This window comes from Cryptomeria japonica, chromosome 11 (assembly GCF_030272615.1).
Source record: "Cryptomeria japonica chromosome 11, Sugi_1.0, whole genome shotgun sequence".
Classification (NCBI taxonomy): Eukaryota; Viridiplantae; Streptophyta; class Pinopsida; order Cupressales; family Cupressaceae; genus Cryptomeria; species Cryptomeria japonica.
This window is the reverse complement of record NC_081415.1, coordinates 328,548,018-328,563,106: the sequence shown is the minus strand read 5'-3', so window position 1 is coordinate 328,563,106 and position 15,089 is coordinate 328,548,018. Positions and strand designations below refer to the sequence as shown.

Genomic DNA, 15,089 nt, shown 5'->3' with positions numbered 1-15,089 from the left:
CAATTTCACCACAACACACACAACAATTGGGAAAATCAACGGTCGTGACAGATTATGCTTTAATTTCCCAAAGAAAGCTTCCTGTACACAAGAGCACTTCCAACCAAGCTCATTTAGTCATAAGAAAGTTAATGCAAGGTTCTAGGATATTGGAAATGTATTTGTATGCATCCAACAAAAGGGTAAAGCTCAATTCCAGTTCATAGGAGACATGACAAAGCAAGAACAGCTCCAAAGACATAATTTTCTCTTTGTACTTGTTCTCCAAGTAATAGTATTAAGGTACTCCTGCTATTAGCACCTACCAGCTGGTTTTCCCTCCATTAATGGAGGAGGTTTTCCAGAATAAAACTGAGTGTTCAAGGTTATACATGTGATTTCTTCACTTATTTCCAATTGTATGCACAATCAACTAACTTCCAAGAGTAAGTTCACAGTTCTAAATAGAACAGCAATAAAATTTCATGATTTGTAATTTACAGACAGTGTTTGAAAAAATTATGCATCATTTTGGTATCAGAGCAGGTTACTAACCATGGGGATATGAGTGGAAATTGAACTGTATGAAAATGACCAAGTTATCAGGATATCAGAACTTAGTCCCAGGAAATCTAGAGACTGAAAAACAAAGGTGGAACAAAGACATAATAATGGGAGACCCACATAAAGCAAGTAATGAAACAGCAGCAGTGTGTGAACCAACAACAAGAGCACCTAGCCCAACAAGCCCACATGACTCAAGAATAGTCATCCAAAAATGTTTTACTATGAGCTCAAGCCAAGAAATTTGTATAGAGATGATGGAGAAGAGGAAAAGGGTGTCAAAGAGCATACTTGGGATGAGAAAAGATGATAAAGAAGCAAATAAAGAGGTAAACATTAAAGCAACTCCATTTAAGGTTGAGACTAAAGTAGAAACCAAATTTAAGGACAATTTAAGATAATAGATTCATAAATTAAAAAATGGAAGTGTATTTCAGTGTTCGCAATGTTAGTGTGGCACAAAGGATTTTCTTTGCATGCCTCAGCATGAGAGGACATCCTCTTGTTTAGTGGGAGAATTACCTATTTTTCCTATGAAAAGGAAAGAAAGCCAGCAGTATATAGTTGGAAAGTTTTCAAAGATTTGCTTAGAAAAAATTTTAATCCAATTGGGCATATGACTATCAAAACATAAAGTGGCTATACTTCAGGCAAGGTCATGGGCAAAGTGTGCAAGATTATGCAACCCAATTCCAGTGATGAACCATGGCACTTGGCATGAACTTGGAAGAGGAGGATATCTTTACTCAATATTTAGGCTGGCTGCATTCAAATCTTGTACAAGGAGTCACCACCACCAAGTCAAAGGACCTAGATAAGGCACATGACTTGACATATTGCATAGCGGATGAAAAGAGAAGGGCTGAGGGAGAATCCTCTAAGTAGAGTCAACAAAATAATAACCAGCCAACCAAGGGAAAAACAAAAAAACCATTCATGAAGGAGAATGAAAAGGGAAGAGACAATGCGGCTGTAGATCAGTGTAAAGACCTCAAAAATTATTGTTCTCATTGCAATATTGATGGTTTTACTGACAACAAATGTTGGAAGTTGGTTCTTAAGTTGCATGTGAAAAACAAGCCCAACAATGAAGCCAAAAAGTACATGGCTACCATCCAAGAAGAGGTGGAGGCTGAGGAAAGATCAGATGTAGATGAGAAATTGGGGTGCATAGCCACAAGGTCCATCATATCAAACAAGGAACTAGAAGAAATGAACCAATATTTTAGTCTCAAAATCAAAGGAAAACAAGGGTAAGTGCACTTGTATATCTTAGTTCCCAGTGCAATTTGATTTCTGCTAATGTAGTTAAGAAGCTTCATTTGAAGACATACAATCATCCTCAACCTTGACTGTTAGGTTGGGTAAGGGTGTTGAGACTTTAAGTAAAGAAAAGACATAAGTTTCAGTTTGCTATAAATATGTAGAAGCAGAAGTTGATGTGATTCACTTGAGGCATTTGGTATTGTGCTAGGAAGTCCATATTTATTAGGAGGGATAATAAGTAATGGTGGATCAAAGATGGAATAAAGTACATTAAGAGACATTGAAACAAAGCAAAGATTGCCATGGTAAGTTCTAATCAAGCCCACAAGTTAATGCAATAGACCAAACAATTTTCTTTGTTGTTATTTTCGGGTAAACAAGAAGATGGAATTGGGGTTTCTTCCATGTCCAATACTATCAAGAAAGCAAAGGGTTTGGAGTTATTGGCATCATTTTATGAGGTTTTTCAAGAGTTTAAGGGGTTGCCCCTCAAAAGAGAGGTGAAGCCTGAGGTTCTCCTGCTTCCCGCATCTCCTCTACACAACATTTGATTCTATTCTAATGTCCCCAATTTTAGCCTTTTGGCTAAAAGGAGTAATAAGGAGAAATTAATTAAATTAATTTCTTATAAAGTCATTAAAATAAATTAATTATTAAAAAGTGACTTTATATTTAATTAATTTAATTAAAAGTGACTAAAGTATAAAAATAAAATTATAATAAAGTCACTTAATAAAATAAATAAAGTGTACCTACCCTCTTCTAGAAGCCTCTCATGATGGGTTATGGGAAAGATAAATAGAAGAGGATGATTGAGGTGAAGGCAGGTTGGAGATTTGAATATGAAGAAATGACTAATGCATGGCATTGGTGAAATCTCTGAGGACGCAAACCTTCAGTAGATTGATAGAAGGGTTGGACGAAACCCTGGTTCTTCCTCTTGGGAGTAGATTCGTGACGGAGTCTACATCAGCACCAAATTTGTGAAGTCTTCTTTAGAAGACAAATTTGCTATTGTGAGAAGAAGATATCTCAGTCTTCCTAATTGTGCATAATTAATTTGCTGCTACAGTGCCGTGATACAGTGCCATGCTACAGTGAATTGAAGCCTCGATTTTAACCTTTGATGATTCCAAAATTAATAGGAGTGGAGGGCGATACATTTTGAGATAATTTGCAAGGGTTTTTGAGTCAATTTTGGAGATTGATTGGAGGCATATTGTGGTGTTTGGGCTTGCTATTGACAGAGGTTGCAGACCTCATGGTACCCTTGTTTTCACTCATATCTCGCCATATTTGCATCAATTCCACATTCTAATGATTGCAGATTGAAAGTATGACCAAGGCAACGATAATTGGTGCATTATCTCAGGTCCACCCCTCCTTGGACCCCTCGATTTTATACATTAACACTTCAAAACACCAGAGGATCATTAAAGAAGGTTAAGTGCTGTCACAAGGAAGGAAACCGATCAGGTTTTAGGCATCATTGGAGACATTCATCAATAGCTAACAGTAGCAGATCTGAAGCTTAATCTTCAGCAGTCATGGTGATTGCTTCATGTGGCATATTTCGCTGTCAAAAGGCCTAATTGTCCACCAATATAGCTTCCTATTTCATTGCAGATTGTACAGGTGCATTGTTGCCCATTCTATGCTACATTTTTTGAGGCTAGAATAGTAGTTTCAGTTCATGTCTTCAGACTAGTTCTGAAAATGTATATGTCTCAGATTAATGTCTAGTGCAATCATCTCATAAAACGAAGCATTTGTCTCCTGAATAACAAATCTAAAGATTATCTTACCTAATATCATTGTTAGTAGATGGTGTGCCAACTGTTTGTAGTAATGTATATTTGTTGTTCCATTGTTTCATGATCCCTTTATCTCTCATATGTTCAAACATCTGAAAGGTAGTATTAATCAGTCATTCCTTAGCAGTCACATTGTGTTAGAACAGCCCTCTTATTGTTAAAAACAAGTATCTTTTGATGTTCCTTGAAGTCTAAAACGTTTGATCAGTTCTTTGCCAAGTGCTTGACAGAATACCATAGGGGTAAAACAGAAAATTTCAATCAGAATTGGAGAGGGTTCTTACATCTATTAACAAAAATCAACAGAGAGCAATGAAGTGAAAAAAACATCTTCACCAGCCATTGGAACAAGGTGTAATTTGCCCAAGTACTTTATCACTTGCAGATCTAGAATACAAATAGAAGTAGCAAGATTCATTAGAGGATGCAAGTTGTGTTGCAATTGTAAATCTAAAGCTAAAAAAAGAAGAATTGTATGGTCCTCTTCCAAAACCTAAGAAAACATGGGAAAGCATTTCTATTGATTTTGTAAGTGGGTTATAATTAGGGAAGCATGCAAATGATTAACTTCTACTGTTGTTGATAGATTTAGCAAGATTTGCACTCTATCCCCATGTAAGAAGAATATTACCAGAAAAGATGGCTGATTTCTTCTTTGATAAATGTTTGGGTGCACTATGGGTTGCCTCAATCAATTGTTAGGCAGGTTTTGGTCCACTTAATGGGAGCAGACAAATACCAAGCTCCGAAAGAGTGCTGCTTTTCATCTCCATATGGATGGACAAATGGAGATTGTGTATAGGACACTAGTGCAGCTCAAAAGGGGTTACAATCATTGCTATATACAGAACTCATATAATAAACTAATACATTCCTCTACTAATCAGTCACCTTTTGAAGTATGTTTGGGTTATTTGCCTCCCAGTCCACTTGATGTTGTATTAGAATAGCAAGATTCACAAGAAGGATTGAATATAGAGTTTGCTAGAGCAAAGAAACTCATTCAGAAGATTTGCCAAATCCAACTCAAGGTGAGAGGGCAACAAAAGGACTCATTTGCTACATGATTTCAATTTACTACAAGAATTACTTCTAATAACATCTAGATATTTAGTGATCAACACACATGTTGCATGGACAATAGTGAATGGAGGGAACAGCGCAGCCAGAAGGAAATTTGAATTTTGCGAATGGAGGGAACAGCGCGGTTGGTTCCTCTGGTTCAGCTGCCTCTGCAGCTCAAGGACAAGCGGTGGATGATGAGGATGGGAGACCGGATGGGGACCCACGGCATCGGGACCCTCCTCCTGACCGTGAAAATATGAAAGATTCTTCAAAATCGGGTCCCGAGAGCATGAAAGCTGACTTGGAAAAGATGACAGAGGTGAAGGCTCTCAAACCCTGGAACCGCCTTTTTGCAAACAAACCAACTGGCAAATCGTCCTTCCCCTCTGTGGAAGACATTTCTGATAAAAAAAAAGGCAAATTTGCTATTGCAGTTCTAGATATGGTTATCGATCATAATATATCTCTAATGGCCTTTTCTCTAGTGGGAAAGTTTGTTGGACCACGACCCAATATTGAGGATGTTAGATCCTTTGTTAAGAGAAAATGGAGGCTGAAAGGTCAGGTTGATGTTTCCGCCCTGTCAAGGGACTTTTTTGTTTTTTCTTTCTCGTGGGGAAGATCTAGAAATGACCTTGAGCGGTGAACCATGGATGTTTCGTAAATCTTCATTATCCCTAAGGAAATGGTCTCCAAATATGGAACTCAATGATTCCTTCTTTGAATCTGCCCCGGTCTGGATAAGGTTGCCCGGCTTGCCACTTGAATTCTGGGTGGAGGATGTTTTTTCAAGTATTGCTAACTCCTTTGGGGAGCTTGTTGCGATAGATCCTATGACAGCAACTCAAAAGAGACTGGTATATGCGAGAATCTGTGTCAATATCTCTCAAAATATGGATCTTCCCAGCTCTATTGATATAAGCTCCAAACTTGGGTTATGGGAACAGACTATAGAGTTTGAGTCCCTCCCCTTTGTGTGCTTCTCCTGTAAGAAAGCTGGACACTGGGCTAAGGCTTGCCCTAGTAACCCCAAAAAACCTCTGAAGACTAATAATCTTCACAAACAGGTTTGGAGAGAGAAGATTAACATTAAGGAGGATAGTAGAGTGGAACGACGAAGTGGAATTCCTAGTAACCTAAAAGACTTAACAGAAGATGATAGGAAAGCTAGTCCTCTTAAGGTTACCCTTCTGAAGGAAGATAAAAAGGTTGAAAATAGTGGATTTGAGATCAAAACAGTTAATGTTTTTGAAGTTTTACAGACTCAGAAGGAAGAGAATGTAACCATAGAAGAGATTCTTGAAGAAGGTGAGATTGATGATATGAATGAATCCCAACATGAGGCCCTTCAAGTTTCAGTAATGAAAAGTAATAAAGCTTGTCCAAATGACTTTGAAGGATCTGAAGTTATTCTTGGAAGGAAGAATAACTTCGGATCGCCTCAGGTTAACCTAAATTCTTTATTTCAGAATGCTGGAGCTGAAACGCCCACTTCATCCCAGAAAGGAGGAGAACTGAGGAATAATATGCAAGCTGATCACAAAGATGAACATGAGGAAGAGATAATAGGGATTGGAAAAAAGAAAAATAAGAAGACAGGATGCTCTAATGGGGTTAAAACTAGGACCAGATCTAAGGCAGATATTGGTCTCCAAATCGCCACAGGGTCGTAAATCCATGAAATGGCATAGGGACAAGGAGAGTAAACAAAACATAGCTGATGGAAGGCAGCAAACTATACAGGAATCCTGTTCTCAAGTTTTCAAATGAAGGTAATCTCCTAGAACATTCGAGGCCTAAATGGTCTCAACAAACAAGATATATTACGGAATCTTATTAGAGATCATAAGCCGGATATCATCCTAGTTCAGGAAACCAAAATGAGTAAGGAAAATGTTGAGAATTTAAATTTCTTTAAACATGGAGGAGTCTGTGATAGTAGCTCGAATGGGGCATCAGGTGGGGTGGCTATATTCTGGAACAAGAAAACTATTTTAGGAGATATTATTGATGAAGAAGGTAATATTATATCAATGAAAGTTAAAAGTATCACTGAAGGAAAGAAATGGGTGGTTACTAACATTTACGCCCCTAATTCCAAAGCTGCTAGGAGTAAATTTTGGGATAAAATCCAGCAGAAAAGAAGGTTTTTTTCTCAAGATAGTTGGCTGTTGATGGGAGATTTCAACACTCCGTTGCAAGGAACTGACAAATTTGGAGGAACTCAAGCCCAACTGGATAGCAGAACTAACTTGATGGATTTCATCAATGCTAATGCCTTGATTGATTCTGATCTTACTAGAGCTTCTTACACTTGGTCTAATCGAAGGGATGGAGAAGACCTCATTCAGGTAAGGCTTGATAGATCTCTTATCACTCATGACTGGATCCTTTCACATAGATGTTCTTTGTCAGTCATCAATAGAATTGGCTCGGATCATTATCCAATTTCTTTTGTTGCCGAATCTGTTAAGAGTAAAAGGTGTTTTCCTTTCCGGTTTGAGAAAATGTGGATATCTCACCCATCTTTGGAAAAATCCATTGCCAATTGGTGGAATATTGATGTGAATGGATCAGCTATGTACAAAGTTGCTAAAAAACTTAGAAATATCAAAGATAACATTAAGATCTGGAATAAGAAGGTTTTTGGTGATATTTTTTAATCCAAAAAAAAGCTGAAGGAGGAATTAGAACATATTCAAAACTCAATACAGAAAGATGGCTATAATAAGTATCCTAAGGCTAAGGAAGATGAAATTTTAGTCAAACTTCACAACATTATATCTAGGGAGGAAATTTACTGGAGACAGAGATCCAGGGCTATCTGGTTGGAAGCTAGGGATAAAAACACTAAATTTTTTCACATGACCTCCATGAAACATAAAGCTGCTAATAGAATATCAAGATTAATTGATGAGGACAAAATTCTTCTTAAAGATGATGACATTGGGGATGAAGCTGTTAGGTTCTTCTCTTAGCTCCTCACTAGTAGTAGGGAGATTGACATTGCTAAGCAACAAGACCTGGTTGATAACATTCCCAAGATTATTGAACCTCACCAGAATAAGGCTCTTTCTGCTATCCCTTCTGCTGAGGAAATTAAAAAAGTTGTTTTTTCTTTTCAAGGGGATAGGGCTCCGGGACCGGATGGTTTTCCCATGTTCTTCTTTCAGGAATATTGGCATATTGTGGGGAAAGATACGATCAATGTTGTTAAAGAATTTTTCGGATCCAAAAGAATCCTTGAGGAAATCAATTCTACTTTTATTGTCCTAATCCCTAAGGTGGCTGGGGCGGACTCCATGGGAAAATTCGGGCCAATAAGTCTTTGTAACTCCTTTTATAAGATTATCTCTAAAGTTATGACTTCCAAACTTTCGGTTGTTCTCCCCTTTATCATCTCAGAGGAGCAAAAAGGATTTGTCCCTGGTAGGCAGATTTTGGATTCTATTATTCTTGTGCATGAAAATATTCATTCTCTTAATGTTGCTAACAAAGAAGGTTTTCTAATAAAATTGGATTTGGCAAAAGCTTATGACAGAGTGGAATGGCAGGTTCTTTTAAGAATTATGGAGGCCTTTGGATTTGATGATAAGATAATTAAAGTTATTAGAGAACTGATCTCCACCCCTATTTTTTCTATACTTATCAATGGATCTCTGTCTAGATTTTTTAAATCTTCTAGGGGGCTCAGGCAAGGAGATCCTATCTCTCCTATTCTTTTTACCATCTTGGCGGAGAGTATGAGCGGACTAATTCAAAAAATTAAAGTGAATAAAACCATCAAAGGTCTTCAACCTTCCTCTGCTAATATGTCTTGTACTCATCAACAGTTTGTTGATGACACTATTTTAATGGGATACTCCTCTGTTGGGGAGGCTATTGCCTTCAAAGGTGCTCTTAGCTCATATTCTTTGGCGACTGGTCAGCAAGTCAATTGGGAGAAGTCCGCTATCTATTTCATGAATACCCCTATTTTAAGGCAGCAGAGAATTGCTAACATCATTGGGTGCAAGGTGGAAATGCTTCCCTCCACTTATTTGGGTCTCCCTCTGGGTTTGGTCCCCCCAAACTCCTTCTGGAACTTGTTAATTGATAAACTCAACAAGAAATTGGCTGGCTGGAAAGGATCTATGTTATCTCAAGCAGGAAAGTTGCAGCTTCTTCAAGCTACTCTTCAGAACCTTCCAGTCTATGCTCTTAGTCTATTTGGTATTCTGGCTAAATTTGCTGAAGCTTTAGAAAGGATTCAGAAAAGATTTCTTTGGTCAGGGGTTGAAAAAAAAAAAGGATTGCCTTGGTCGCCTGGGAAAAAGTGTGTAAGCCTAAGTGCAAGGGGGGTTTAGGTATTAAAGCTCTTAAAACATTTAATAAAGCTCTGCTTGCTAAACGGATATGGAGGGATTATGGGATTAAGAAAGATTGGAATCGGGTTTGGTTTGATAAATATATTCATGACCAACCCCTTCATTCTCTTCTCTACTCTGAAGACATCCCTGTTGGGTCTTTCATATGGAATAGTATAACCAAATCCATAAAAGTTGCTAAAGCTAGAGTTGGATGGGTCCTTGGCAAAGGTGACAAAATCAAGTTCTGGGAGGATGCTTGGATTAAAGATGAACCTCTCTTTAACCAAGACTGCAGTCAATTCATTGATGAATGCAAAAGAAGGTATGGGCCTATGGTTTGTAATTACTGGAAGAAGAATAAATGGGTGAGGCTTGATGCTATTTATGCTAGGTTTTCGGTGCTCCAGCAGGATCTGCTGTCCTTTTCTGATAATAAAGATTTTGATGATGTTTTTCTTTGGAAGAGTAATCCCAGGGGTAACTTCATTGTTGCTTCTACCTATAAAAATACTTTTACTCAGATCAGCAACCCAATATGGACTAAAATCTGGAATAGAGTTCTTATTCCTAAAGTTAACATGTTTTTTTGGCTTGCAGTTCATAACAGGTTTCTTACTATTGACAACTTGACCCGTAGAGGCTTCATGCTTCCTAACAGATGTGAGCTATGTCAGAAAGAGGAAGAATCAATGGATCATTTGTTTATCCATTGCTCCTTTACTTGGCAAATATGGAGTAAATTTTGGGAGAAATGAAAAGTTGAATGGGTTATGCATAATAGTCTCTAGGAAGTTGTTTAGCAATGGATCTTTCCCACCAAATATCCTCTCATCAAGACTCTTTGGTCCTTGATCCTTCCATGACCTATTGGTATATCTGGAAGGAGAGAAATAACATAATCTTTAGGGAGGCTAAGTGCACGTCTCAGGTGGTTTTTGAAAAAATTTGTAGGGCTATAAAAGAAAACATTAATATTCCTCACAGAAATAACAAGCAATGAATTTCTTCTAACATGAATGACCCTGTTTTTTGAACCCAGAATTTTGTTCAAGAGCCTGCGTTTAAGTTTTGGTCTTCAGTTTGTGAGCATTTTGTGCACTGTTGAAAACCTCGACCTGCATTTCAACATGGGAGGTAACCTTAACAGGAATGAACCCTCTGGTTGTGATAATTGGAAAAGTGAGCGGAAAGTTTGGAGGAGGCTCCATAGATATGGTTTCACAGACTACATGGAAAAATTGCATGGCAGCAAAAAGTCGGTGTCTCGCGGCTTTCCTAAGGGATGGAACAACAACAAAGTCACTCTGTTTGGGGAGACCTGGAAGCTTGATGAGGATTTTGTGGCGGAAGTAACGGGATTATAGAAGGAAGGCACCAAGTTCTACAGAGACTGAAAGTTTGCAGCCGAAGCTATAAAAAATTTCCCTAAAACTGATGATGAGAAGGTTCGGCTCGTCAAGAAAGACAATGTTTCGTACTACCTCCCTCATCAGGTAAAGTCCTTCTAGCAAAAGATGTTAAGGGTTTTGATGGAATTTCTAACTGTCGATGGTAGATTCACGAAGGTTTATAACTATCATTCTGCTATTCTTAACCATTTCCGCCATGGGGTTAAGATCTCTTTGCCTTTCTATTTAGCTTCTTCCCTAAATGAGAGTTTGGCTGACCATGCCAAAAAACCCAATTCCTATCCCATAGCTCATCAAGGGCTCATTCTGCTCATTTATGAACACTTGAAGAAAAAAGCTAGGGTTAGTAAGGATGATCATTTGGTGGCAAATGCACATATTTCAGATAGTCGCGTTGATTCTGAGTCTGATGATGATTTTTCAAATGTTCCTCTCCATAAAAAAGGAAGGGTTGATGATGTTGATAAAGAGGACACGGATGTTGAAGCTGGTATGGAGGAGGAACAGAGGCAGGAGGCTGATTATGAAGTGGAGAGTGAGAAGAAAGAGGATACTGGAGAAGAGGAGGCGAAGAGAAAAGTTTTTGTTGAAAAGCCTGACTCAAACCCTATTGCTTCAGATAGCAGGAATGTTGCCCAGAATACCATGGAGAAAGCTAACCCTAATTCTGTGAGCTCTGAGCAGGGAAGGGAAACGGCGGACTCCATTTTGAACGCGGCCAGAAATAGCACGCTGGAATTTTTCAATTTCCAAAAATGGGTAAATGAAAATATTACCAGTATTCAAAATAAACAGAGGGATTTGAAGTATAAGATTCAGGATTTGATTAAGGATTCCAATACTGGGAAAAAGGATGCGGAGGTGGAAACCAGTGAGGCAGAGGATGAAATTGAAATGTAGGATTGGTCGGAAAAAGATTTGATAAAGGGAGACTAGAAGCATCTGGAAGATGTGATCAGAATTGTCAAAGATAAGGCCGAGGTTGAAAATGAAGCCATCATCAATCGGGTTGCTAAAACTGAGAAGGCTTTGAAGAATTTCATGAATCACAAGCTTGAGGTCTTGAGGGTTTCGTCTCAAAATATGAACGCCCTGGTGGATTGTCTGGAGAGGAACCAACAGAACAAAGATATGGTGATCATTGATGATATGCCGACCTCCAGCTCTGCTCCCCAAACTTCCAGGCGTAGAACTAGGCAGATGACCTGTGATTTGGAGATAAAGACTAAAGACATTCATCTGAAGAAGAAGAACAAAGACCTAAGAGAAGCCGCTAAGGCTATGATGATGTTGGTCAAGGACGCAAAAGAGTCCATAAAATTTTTTATTTGAAATGTAATTCTGGTCTTTGTTTGCCAGTCTCTCGCTAGCTCTATGTTGTCCTTTTTCCTAGCTGCTCTGTTTTCTGCTGGTCTTTTGCAGCTTTTCTGTTTTCTCTTGCTTCTTTCATGCTTATCTTTTCATAATGTAAGCGGGTTTCGGGTCCCTTAAAACCTGATTTTCCTTAGTCCAAAACAAAAGGACTCATTTGAACTATTAAACAAGGCATGGTCAGTATCATGTGGAGCAGATTTGAACATAAAAATTAAAACCGTTATTCAACCCAATAAAATAATATTGCACCAGATCCAATAATATACAATACTGAGATAAATTTGGAAATTCTCATATATCAAACATTATCAATTATGAAAGCAGATTTGAACAACAAAAAAAGATACAATCATGACAGAGATTGTAAACAGTGAATAAACTTGCATAACAGCACTTGATGAATTCATTACATTATGCAATTAATATAACCGATGTTGCAGCAATCAAGTAATTACAAATGTTCATGTTGGAAGCAATATTTGATGAAAGTTTAAACCCTCATGCAAACTTGTTTTATACTTGATTATGCAAAATCAACAAATCAACTCACTTGATACGTGACAGCTGAGCTGAATTAATGGTGTGACAAACCTGTACAGCTACGAACCCAAATTGTACGACAGCTAAAAAAGTATTTGGCAGCTGTCATGCAGCATAGTGCTCTTTTTTGAGTGCTAATATTACTATATGGTGTCATATGCCCTACATGATCGTATATGTCAATGGAATGAAAGTTAGGAACTTCCAAGGTTTATGATTAAAGAACGATTATAATTAAGGATCACAGTATTAAATAAGGCAAACAAATCTGGTACTATGTTGACAAATTGGCTAAAGAGTGGCAGTTCATTTAGGAGTAACGATTCACATTGGATGGTGCAATTCGGATACACAGTTTGTGATAGGATCGTTTAATATTTAATCCATAAGCACAAAGCAGAATGATTAAAAAAAGATGTGCCTTAATATAGCAGTGAATAAACAACAGTTATCGTAAAAACAATAATTACTTTGTGAAAGGTTATGAACCTTTTCACATAGACGATATAAAAGGTTTGCCTCTTTTCATGAAGAGGCATTAGAAACATATAAAGGGAAGAAAGCTTCAAGTTAGAAAGGGGAGGGAAAGATGGTTTTCTTTACTCTAGTTTGGAAGAGCTTGAAGAGAACAGTACAGCTCAGATCAGGACTGTTATTAAGTTGCAAGCGGTGACATCGTTGTTCTTGGTAGTATGTATGGGGATGTGTTTAATAAGTATGCTTACCATATGAAGTTCAATAATGTTTTTATGATGAATTTAATATTCATATAAATATTAACTTAGAGTGCAATATGTATTATAGGAATTCCAAGTTTCATAGTAGTAACAGACCAATTCTGACATGCATCAGAGCTGTCTACTAAATATATTAATAACTAATATTTTTAAGCAGTGGTAGTATTATGAAAGATGCCAACCAGATTTTCCCACAACCTGATATGTTTTCTAAGTCTGTTTTCTTTGGCCAGCGATTGAAGTTTTAAGTTTTGAAGAGATGTTTTGCAGTTTTTGATGTTTAATATGGTTTTTGCTTGAGATTTTTGTTATGATGCAAGAAAACTAATGGAAGCAAATATAGTAATTGACTGAAATAAATATCCAGCATCTAGATTTTATTATCAGCAACCAGCAAATCAATAGAAATCACTATAACATCCAAAGCCAAAATTGGCCTACCTGGGGTCCAAAGCTTGCCCAAGACGCCTCCTTTATTTGACTATATTTAGAAGAATGCTAGTGGTAATGCTCAAAAGTGAGGTAGAAGCTCCACACGTCTTATTTGTCTCTAAAATGAATTACCAAAATCAAATAGAGCAGAAATAAGAAGACCCAGATAGAAATTCCAAATGTTGCCAGGCAAATCCTCTAAAATTGGTCAATTTTCCTCATATAAATGCTGGTGCAGCTCATACACATTATGAAATCTCTGGATTAACCACAAATCTGCCTTTCTTAATCCATGACAATGAAATCTAAGCACAAACTTCAATGCCAAACCCTCACATTTATTTTGTTTTCTCACACAGGCATGGGTAATGGTACGGCCCAGCTAGGGAAGGTACGGCCAGCCACCAAAAGCAAAAGATCACTGTTTTCTGCCAAATAAACTGCCCAGATCTGTATATCAGACCCTATCCAGACTGCTGCAGCTGAAGAAACAATGAATTTGACTCTTTTTGGCAAGATATAAGCAATTCTAGCAAATCGGTAGGTAGAATTTGATAGGGATTTCGTCCTATCTTGAAGAATTCTGAGGTTTCCGTCCCAAATTCTCCTTCCAGAACACCTGCAAATCATTACAGACCTGAAACAACTCTTTTCTTAAAACAATCAATAACAATAATGCCAAATTGCTTTCTCAAAATGTTTTTAATCATTCCAAGCCCTAATCGTACCACTTGGAGGCATCTTTAATGATTCCAAAGGAATCTTCCCTTCTTTCAAAAGCCACGCCCAACCTTGGATATGCACTTTATGAACTCTTAAAACATTTTCAAATGTTATATGCCTCTTGAGGGTCGTGCAAGGTGGGCCCAAGTGCTCACTTAAGCAAACACTTAATATAAATTGCTTTTATAAAGTTACTTTATAAGTTTATTTTTTCTAATTTAAGAAAAAGTAACTTTGTCATTACTTTATAATAAAATATTATAAAGTACATGTATTTATCCATCCAAGTCAAATAAATGACTAAGTATAAGCCCCCAAAGATGGAAAATATCACCTCCTAACCAATTAATTTGCCTGTGGAGGTGGCAACAGGCAAAACTAGGATTCTTGAGATATCACTAGAAAAATGGGGACATTACAGTCCTCCCTTCCCGGGATTGCTTGCCCATAAGCAACATCAAGCAACCTGCTGCTCCACCCTGATAAAATTTCCCAAGAAAAACAATTCCCGGATCCCATACCAAGATGATAAATCCGCTACAGTACCTGAAGTAGGAGAGCACGATGTCAAATAACCCTTCACACAGCAAGGATAACGCTGCCGCACAAAGAGTAACCCGTAGCAATCTCAAAGATGGAGTATATGCGCCATCATAGGAAGAGTCAAAACATGTGTCACGTGTATTCAATACTGCAGAATTTCTATGGCTCACTGCCCCGTGATTATATGCATCAATGCCATGACGAGGGAACAATAATTCACTGCTGTTATAAATCTGAAAATTAGAACTGAATAGTTCCCTTGTATTCATTCCTTTGGTGTCATCCAAGTTGGCG

The 15,089-nt window shown here is 37.7% G+C and overlaps 1 protein-coding gene across 2 annotated transcripts in view; it reads right to left on the bottom strand.

Annotated features, from left to right (window-relative positions):
- The window catches only part of LOC131065062 (protein-ribulosamine 3-kinase, chloroplastic), a 206,644-nt gene that overhangs the window by 145,414 nt on the left and 46,141 nt on the right, over window positions 1-15,089 (bottom strand). The gene's annotated exons all lie outside the window — the stretch shown is intronic.